Consider the following 8,123-nt stretch of genomic DNA (forward strand, 5'->3'; position numbering starts at 1 on the left):
AATTACAGAAACTGAAGAGAGAAACTTCTCCAACCTCCGTTGGCGTAGATTTATTGTGTTTTATGTGTGTTTAAAACACAACCAAATACATATAGATAGGGGGGTTTTGGTTTGGCGTCAGCCAACAGGAGACACACATTAAGATGGAAGCTATGTACTTGTATGTTATCGCATTGCATCACAGTAAAATTGCACCTGATGACTGCGTCAAGCAGGAAGCTATACGTAATAGTCTAAAGTTTCACTGTGCATTCTTGCTAGTAGAACGTGAATCCAAATAGGCACATGTATTGTAGCTTCAGCGTGAACTTGCAAATTGACGTGAAAATTTTCAGACATAAGTATGCAACGTTATACGAAATACACATTAAGGTAATTTCCATTCCCGTTAAACATATGAATAAAACGAAAATAAACAAATTGATCTGGGGTCTCCACAGGTGCAAGCTTATGTTTAGATTATACTATTCCAGGCTGAAATAATTATTGGAAAGAAATCTGTAGGAGTGACTTGATCCATGACTCAAGATACCGCAGCTCCTCATTGTTTATCGAGTGGCCTAGACCAGAATAAGCCTGCCATCACAACAAATGTCAGTGTGGATGATGGCCAGAAGGGGGGTTATTGGACAAATAATCAAATTGTTGAAAACTTAGAATTCACCTTAAACTCACATCCCACACCAATTTATTCAAGGAACGGGGGGCCTGCTTGTCCGGCCTCAAACATTACCGTTCTATCAACCAGCCCATGGGACCATAGTATGGGTGTCTGTGGATATTTATTTACATATAATACAATAGGTCAATAAAAATAGAACAGATGACAACTCCATACCGCAAAATTCAGTTGAGTAAAAAATTATAAGGACAGGCTATACAAATGTATTTACATATTAAAAATACCCCATTTTGATACTAAGTTATTCTAGTGTCAGGCTCAGGGCATCATGAAAGTGATTCTAAATTCTAATGAAAAGAACAGTTAAAGACTGAAGTGTCATTCTTCCAAGGAAAATTAAATATCAACAACCACATGCCCCAATCAGGAAAACCAACATAGCTGGCATCCATGCTTGATAGTGAATGAAGATAGAAATTTAAGGGTGGGTTTGGTTTGCATTTTCATTTTCTGTTTTCATTTTCTAAAAACTGTTTTCATTTTCAAAAGATTAAAATTCTGAAAATATATTTGATTTGACTTCTTGTTTTTTTTTAGGAATTAAAAATACTGAAAATTTATGATATATTGACTTCTTTTCTTTTTTGTATTTTTATATTTGCTTAAAATTACATTCCTTATCATCACATTTATATTTTACTCAAAATGAGGTTACTGTTTTCAATTGAAAATACTGAAAACGAAATTTTATTATTTTCATTTTCTGGTTGTTTTCTATTTTCATTTTCACTGAAAATGTTTTCAAAAATCCAACCAAACATATTTTTATTACCATTTCCTGTTTTCAGTGAAAATGAAAATAAAAAACAGTCAAACCAAACATCCCCTAAATTGTTTAGTGTATTTAAGGCCATGCATGTTGTTTCCTAAGTTGGGTCGGTGCACTTTTGTTGGGACATACATCAAATATCTTGTTCCAAAACCCAAAGAACAAAGATAAAGTCAAATTCAATATTTCCATGAAAACCTTGGATCCAAAGGGTGGTTAGTATGGAACCAAATTGGTTGCAGCAACCCTTTTATTTTCCCATCCAAAATGATAATAATTATTAATTACTCTTGAAGAAAATGGACGGAAAATAGCTAAGCTTGACAAAAAAAGAAACACGAGAGAAAAAATATTAAGGTGGCACATATACTACTACTATAGAAGATAAGTACCTGCTTTGCCTCTGGTGTAGTTTGTTAGGAAATAAAAGAGAGACCTCCTTGACTGAATCCACAGATAAATATATTGTTAGGGTTTATGCCAGCAGCTATTTCCTTGTCTATAGTAGCATGCACATTTTGAACAGCTTTAAGTAAACTACTCTCGTCATTTGGAGAATCCTGACAAAAATAAGCAAAACGTTTTTCAGCATAGATTGATTATATCAACATCATCCTGAACAGGATAAGAGTAACTTCCTAACTCAAGTTGCTCAGCTAGTGCACTAAGCTTTTTAGTAACCAAAGCAGTTGAAGTAAAAAATGAAAAAAGAAAAGAGACACTCTTTAAGCTTGTTACATGACATTTACAAGATGCAGTGACATATGGTTTCAACAAAATTCATTATAAAAATTGGTCATGCTCATAATCACCCAATTGTTGACAGTTGACCTGAAAATTACATGGTTAAGAGAAGGGTGTAGCTAGCATAATGCAGAAATTGACAATTAAATTAGGACCACAAATAAGGAGATTTTTTTTCAAAAAGAACATTACAATTGATAAAATTAAAGACTGTAAGAATAACTATGACCAGATGTAAAAAGTTCTGACATATCAATGTAAAATTCTAAATGTACATATGACAAAGAAGGCAGCTTCAAGTTTGGACCAATATTGTGCTGCCAAGTCTAGAAGATTCTTATCAATTTAAGTCATATATTTCATTTGAGCACAATGAGAACTTAAGTTATTGTATTATTGAGGCAACACAGAAGAACAGTCTACAGATTTCATGATTTTTTTAATTGGTGAACAGTTAACACTGCCATGATAAAAACAGAGCGAAGCTTTCAACCGAATTATGCTCACTGTCTCACATTTTGTAAATGAAAAAATTATAATTTGCTTCAAACGTAATATATGTACTCCAAATTACATTCTGACAACAGTTTGCAACACAGGAAACGAGAAAAAAAGGAGATATAGAAGCCCCTAGCATTCTAAAAAATAGGAAAAGCTATAGCTTGTTATAGCGTTTATTATTTTCCCTACAAGATTGTTCATGATACAACATTAATATTAAACAAAAACAAACAAAAAAAGAGTGCTTATCCAAGAAATAATCCAAGAGAGAATAGAAAGCTATGCTTACAGCTGTCACAGGAATCTCAAGAATGTCAAACCTTGAAGGCATTACAGAACCATCTACAAAAATAGCAAATCAGAATAATATGTTAATTATCTTTTAAAGTGGGAAAGCTTTAAGGCATTTTCATAGCATTGTATCTAAAAGAAAACAGGATTGTAATGATGTCAACAAATGCCATCTTAGATGATGATAATATGCTATAGAAAATTTGAATGCATGTACAATAAAAGATACCGAGCAGAAAACGGATTCAATATTAAGCAAGGACCATCAGTCAGAACGGAAATTCTAATTAACAGTTCCTAATGATTTCCTTAAACTTACGTACGCTATGATCTCCCAAACACCTCAATTACATAGGGATGGACCTGAGAATAAAGAGCAAAAGTCCAAAAAAAAAAAAAAATACTGTGGAATTAGGTAAACATTTGGTGGTTGAGATTTGAGTGGTGATCATATAAATTTAAATTGGTATGGAACTAGAAAATAAAATTAGAGCAAGAGTGAAAATAACAATTGAGTAAATCAGAAGCTCAATTTTGTGCACAGCATTGCCGATCTACGAACCGGGATGCAAAATGAAAATTAATTTGAAACTATAGAGAAATTGAGTAATGTTAAACATGGAAAGGGTAGCGGGGAATAAAGATGATTATAGAGAGGGAAGGATGTAGAGACATACAGTTGCAAGTGACGGGGAGGAAGGGGCGGAAGGGAAGGACCATTTGGTGTCTTTGAATTGGGAAGAAGTGAATAAGCTTTTGATGGGTTCGTTGGCGGGGCCAGAGTCACCCAGGCCTTGAAGCCACAGATACAGAATGGCGCTACTTAACGTCATTGTTAACACAACACTGCCGTTCACCACCTCTTTTCTCAATTTCCTCAATTTTTACATTTATTTTTAAATCTCAAATTCAAGAAGCCTGATATTAGCTAATAGAATATTTGACATATGACACATTCCTAACTTGAATAGAGATTCATTAAACACTCTGCTTGACACTCATTTGGTGAGAACATTATAGACAACTACAATTCAGATTTTACAAAGGGAAAGAAAATTATTCCAGCTTCAAGCTTCTCTTTGGTGAAATGTCTATCAATATCCACATGTTTTGTTCTATCATGTTGGACAGGGATTGTGAGCAAGTGTTGTAGCGGACATATTGTCACGGTACAAACTAATAGTTTCATTTGATTTAAAGCCCAAATCTGATCTGAATTCTGCTTCAGCACTAGATCTTGCTACTACGGTCTGTTTTTTACTCCTCGAAGTTACAAGGTTCCTTCCTACAAAAGTAAAGTATCCGTGTACCCTTCTCCCTCTAAGTTTCCATGATTTGAGAACAAAATTCCTTTTACAGGAATGGACTTCAAATATCTCAAAATCCTCATATGAAGCTTTCGTGGGTCATGTATAAATTGACTAACGACATTGCATAGGTAATATATGGATGTGTATGGGACAAATAAATTAGTTTTCCTACCGGCCTTTGGTATCTCCCTCTATCTATGCTTGCTGAATTTGAGCATTGAAAGAATTTATGATTTTGTTCAATTGGTGTATTAACTGGTTTTTCCAAGTTGTTTCATCTCAAATTCAAATGCAAGGTATTGTTGCAGACTAGAAATCTCAGCTGGGTCATTTCCTATAACAATCATGTCATTTACATATATAATCAAAGCTGTAATTTTTTCCTTTTCCTCTCTTAAAAAATAAGGTGTGATCAGAGTTACTTGCTCTATAGCCAAAAGCCTCCATAGACTTGTTAAACCTTTCAAACCATGCTCTTGGGGATTGTTTTAATCCATATAGAGCCTTCTTTAATTTACAAACCTTCATTCCATTTGAATTTTGTCATGCCGGGGGAATCCATATAAATTTCTTCTAAAATTTCTCCATGTAGGAAAGCATTTTTCACATCAAATTGTAGAAGAGACCAATCTTGGTTTGCTGCTAGCGACAAAAGTATTCTCAAAGAGTGTTGAGCTTGGCTACCGGTGCAAACATCTCTTGGTAATCTACATCATAAGACTGTGTAACCTTTAGCCATAAGTCGTGCTTTATACCTTTCAATAGTTCCATCAGCTTTGTGTTTGATTGAAAATATCCATTTGTAGTCCACAATTTTCTTCCCTCTTAGTAAGGACACAAGATTCCAAGTGTTGTTTTTTTTCTAAAGCTGCCATCTCATCAACCATTGCTTCGGTCCATATAGGATTTGCCAAAGTTTCCTGTATATTACTAGGAATAGAAATTGAAGATAATTGAGATACAAATGATGCATATGACTGGGATAACTTGTGATATGACACATATTTACTAATGGGATATTTAACTTTGGCTTGGAGGCTTGGTTCATATTTAGTTGGAGGTTGGTCACGATTAGAGCGGGGCGGAAGATTATATTGGACAATAGTAGACTTAGTGTTTGGTGTGTTTGTGGTCTCACACAGACAAGGATCAATTTCATGATCGATTTCATCTAAATTAGTATTATCAAGGATAGGATCAGAAGGTACCTCTGAAGAGTCAAGCCGAACTTGTGGAGAAGATTGGGCCAATTGGTTATGATCAGAAGACACTGTATTATCCAAAAAAGAATTGTCCATCTTTGGGATTGGCTTACTTCCTGCGGAATGATCCTCATACGATAATTTATTTTTACAATATAATTTTATATCTGAGATATCAAACATACTAATATCATGATTGTGCACTTCACTTTCATTTCCTCCCTGAAGTGTAGAATCAACATAAAAAAAATTATGCTCATTAAATGTCACATCCATATAGATATAAAAATTTCTTTGATGGTGGATGGTAAGCACGATAACCTTTTTGAGTTGATCCATACCCAACAAAAACACATTTGATAGCTCATTCTTCAAGCTTTGTACGTTGATGTGGGTGTAAGTGAACAAATATAACACATCCAAAAACATGAGGTGGTAAATAAAGCATGGAAGGAAGGATACAATGATCAGACAGCACATCTAGAGGCCTTCTAAAGTTAAGCACACTAGAAGAGGTTCGATTAATCAAATAAACTGCAAATCTCATAGCCTCACCTCATAAATGAGATGAGACATTACCATCTATCAAAAGTGATCTTGTCACCTCTAATATATGTCTATTTTTCCTCTCAGTCACTCCATTTTGTTGTAGTGAATAAGGACATGTGGTTTGATGCAAGATTCCATTAGAGTTCATTAAGTCTATTAATTTAGTCTTAAAATATTTCCCTCCACTGTCTGATCTAATGACCTTAATATATGTGTTAAATTGTTTAGCTATCATCTGATGAAAGGAACGAAACACATCACACACATCACTTTTATGTTTAAGCAAATACACCCAGGTTACCCGAGTACAATCATCAACAAAAATGATAAACCATTTTTTCCCATTATGCGTAGATTGTGGGGTAGGGCCCCAAACATCTGTGTGAATTAATGACAAAAGAAAATCATTTTTTTTATTGCTTAAAGGAAACACAACATGATGACTTTTTGCCTTTACACAAGTTTCACAAAGAAAATCAGAAATATTGCATTTATGAAATAGCGATGGAAACAATTTTTTTAGATAACCAAAAGAGGGATGTCCCAATCGTTTATGCCATAGCCATATTTCCTTTTTGTTTTTAGCTTGTATGTGTTCATTCGCAAGACAAGCCAATGCTCCTTTATGGGTTTGTTGTGAGACATTTTCTGGATAATACAGTCCTTCACTCCCTCTACCACTGCCAATCTTCTCCTTGGAATGGATGATCTGAAAAAGACAATGGGTTGGATAAAATGAGGCAACACAAGAATGTGATTTGGTTAATTTGCTAACAAAGAGAAGATTACAGTTTAATGTAAGAACAAATAAAACATCAGGAATCAATAAGGAGGGTGAGAGGCATATTTTACCTACACCTTCATTAGGTAATGAGACCCCATTGGCATTAATAATAAAAGTTTTAGAACAATTAGGAGAAAAACTAGTAAATTTGTGAGGATCACAAGTCATATCATCAGTAGCACCTAAATCAATTATCCACTCACTACCCCTAGTAACAACAGAAAGATTAAAAGCATAGTTGGATATACCTGACTTGGTCACAAATCCAACAGCAGTAGAAATATGGCTCTTGGAAGTAGCGTCTACCTTGGTACTTGGAGTAGTTTTGCCTTTTGGATGCCAATCCGGATAACCATGGAGTTTAAAACATGTCTCCACGACATGATTATCCCTATTGCAATGGGTACACTTGCAGATTCCTTTCTTAGAATACTTCTTAACAGCAAAAGCAGTTCCCATAGTAGACTCACTATCAAGCATAACTTCTTGGCGGTTTGCCTCGACACATACAGTTGCATAAACTGATTGATTTTTATCAAAAAGAGCCATCAGAAATATTCAAAGAAATAAAGAAGCACCGATTTCTATATTAAAGAGGATGTCAGTGTTCGACTCTGATATCATATAGAAAGGTTTAAAAAATAAGTCTAATGTATTTTATTCATAGAATAATGTTATATATATATAAGGATTTTATAATTCCTCATCTATTAAAGGAATAACAGCTACACAAATTACCTAAACTGTAATACAGCTAACATAATATTTGATTACATATCTTAACATTTTTTTTGTATATATATATATAGGACAGGGTGTCAAAATCTTGGTTCGGGAAAGCTTCCTCCAAACAAAAATACCAAACACTCAATTATTTGCTAAGCTACATATTGGTGCAACCAGATCAAGTTTTACCTGATGTAAAGTGAAAGTGAAATAATGTGTGGCTTGTATTCTCAGTTCTCACCTTATTCAACAATGGCAGAATTAAAGGTATTTCAAATAGTTTTTTTCGTAAAGGTAGTTCAAATTGATGGCACAACTATAACATTGAAATTGTTCATTCACTGGCATCGGGACGAACAATTTGATTTGTCAAATCGCACCATCTAAATTTTTATTGTTTTAAGATATAGAGTTATCTCATATTCCTTTTATCCTAAAGATACATTTTTATTTTGCATGAGATGCAATACCTAGGCAAATTTTCACGGTGGCTTTGGCAAGTTTAATTTGAGACAGACATTTTACAAACTCTCGCAATCAGATTAGTTTGCCACATACCGCTTTG

General features: G+C 34.1%; 1 pseudogene; it reads right to left on the reverse strand.

Moving 5' to 3' along the window:
* Positions 1-290: 290 nt before the first annotated feature.
* On the reverse strand, positions 291-3,785 carry LOC114417765 (annotated as a pseudogene).
* Between the last annotated feature and the right edge of the window lie 4,338 nt (positions 3,786-8,123).

Source organism: Glycine soja, chromosome 7 (assembly GCF_004193775.1).
Source record: "Glycine soja cultivar W05 chromosome 7, ASM419377v2, whole genome shotgun sequence".
In the NCBI taxonomy this organism is placed as follows: domain Eukaryota; kingdom Viridiplantae; phylum Streptophyta; class Magnoliopsida; order Fabales; family Fabaceae; genus Glycine; species Glycine soja.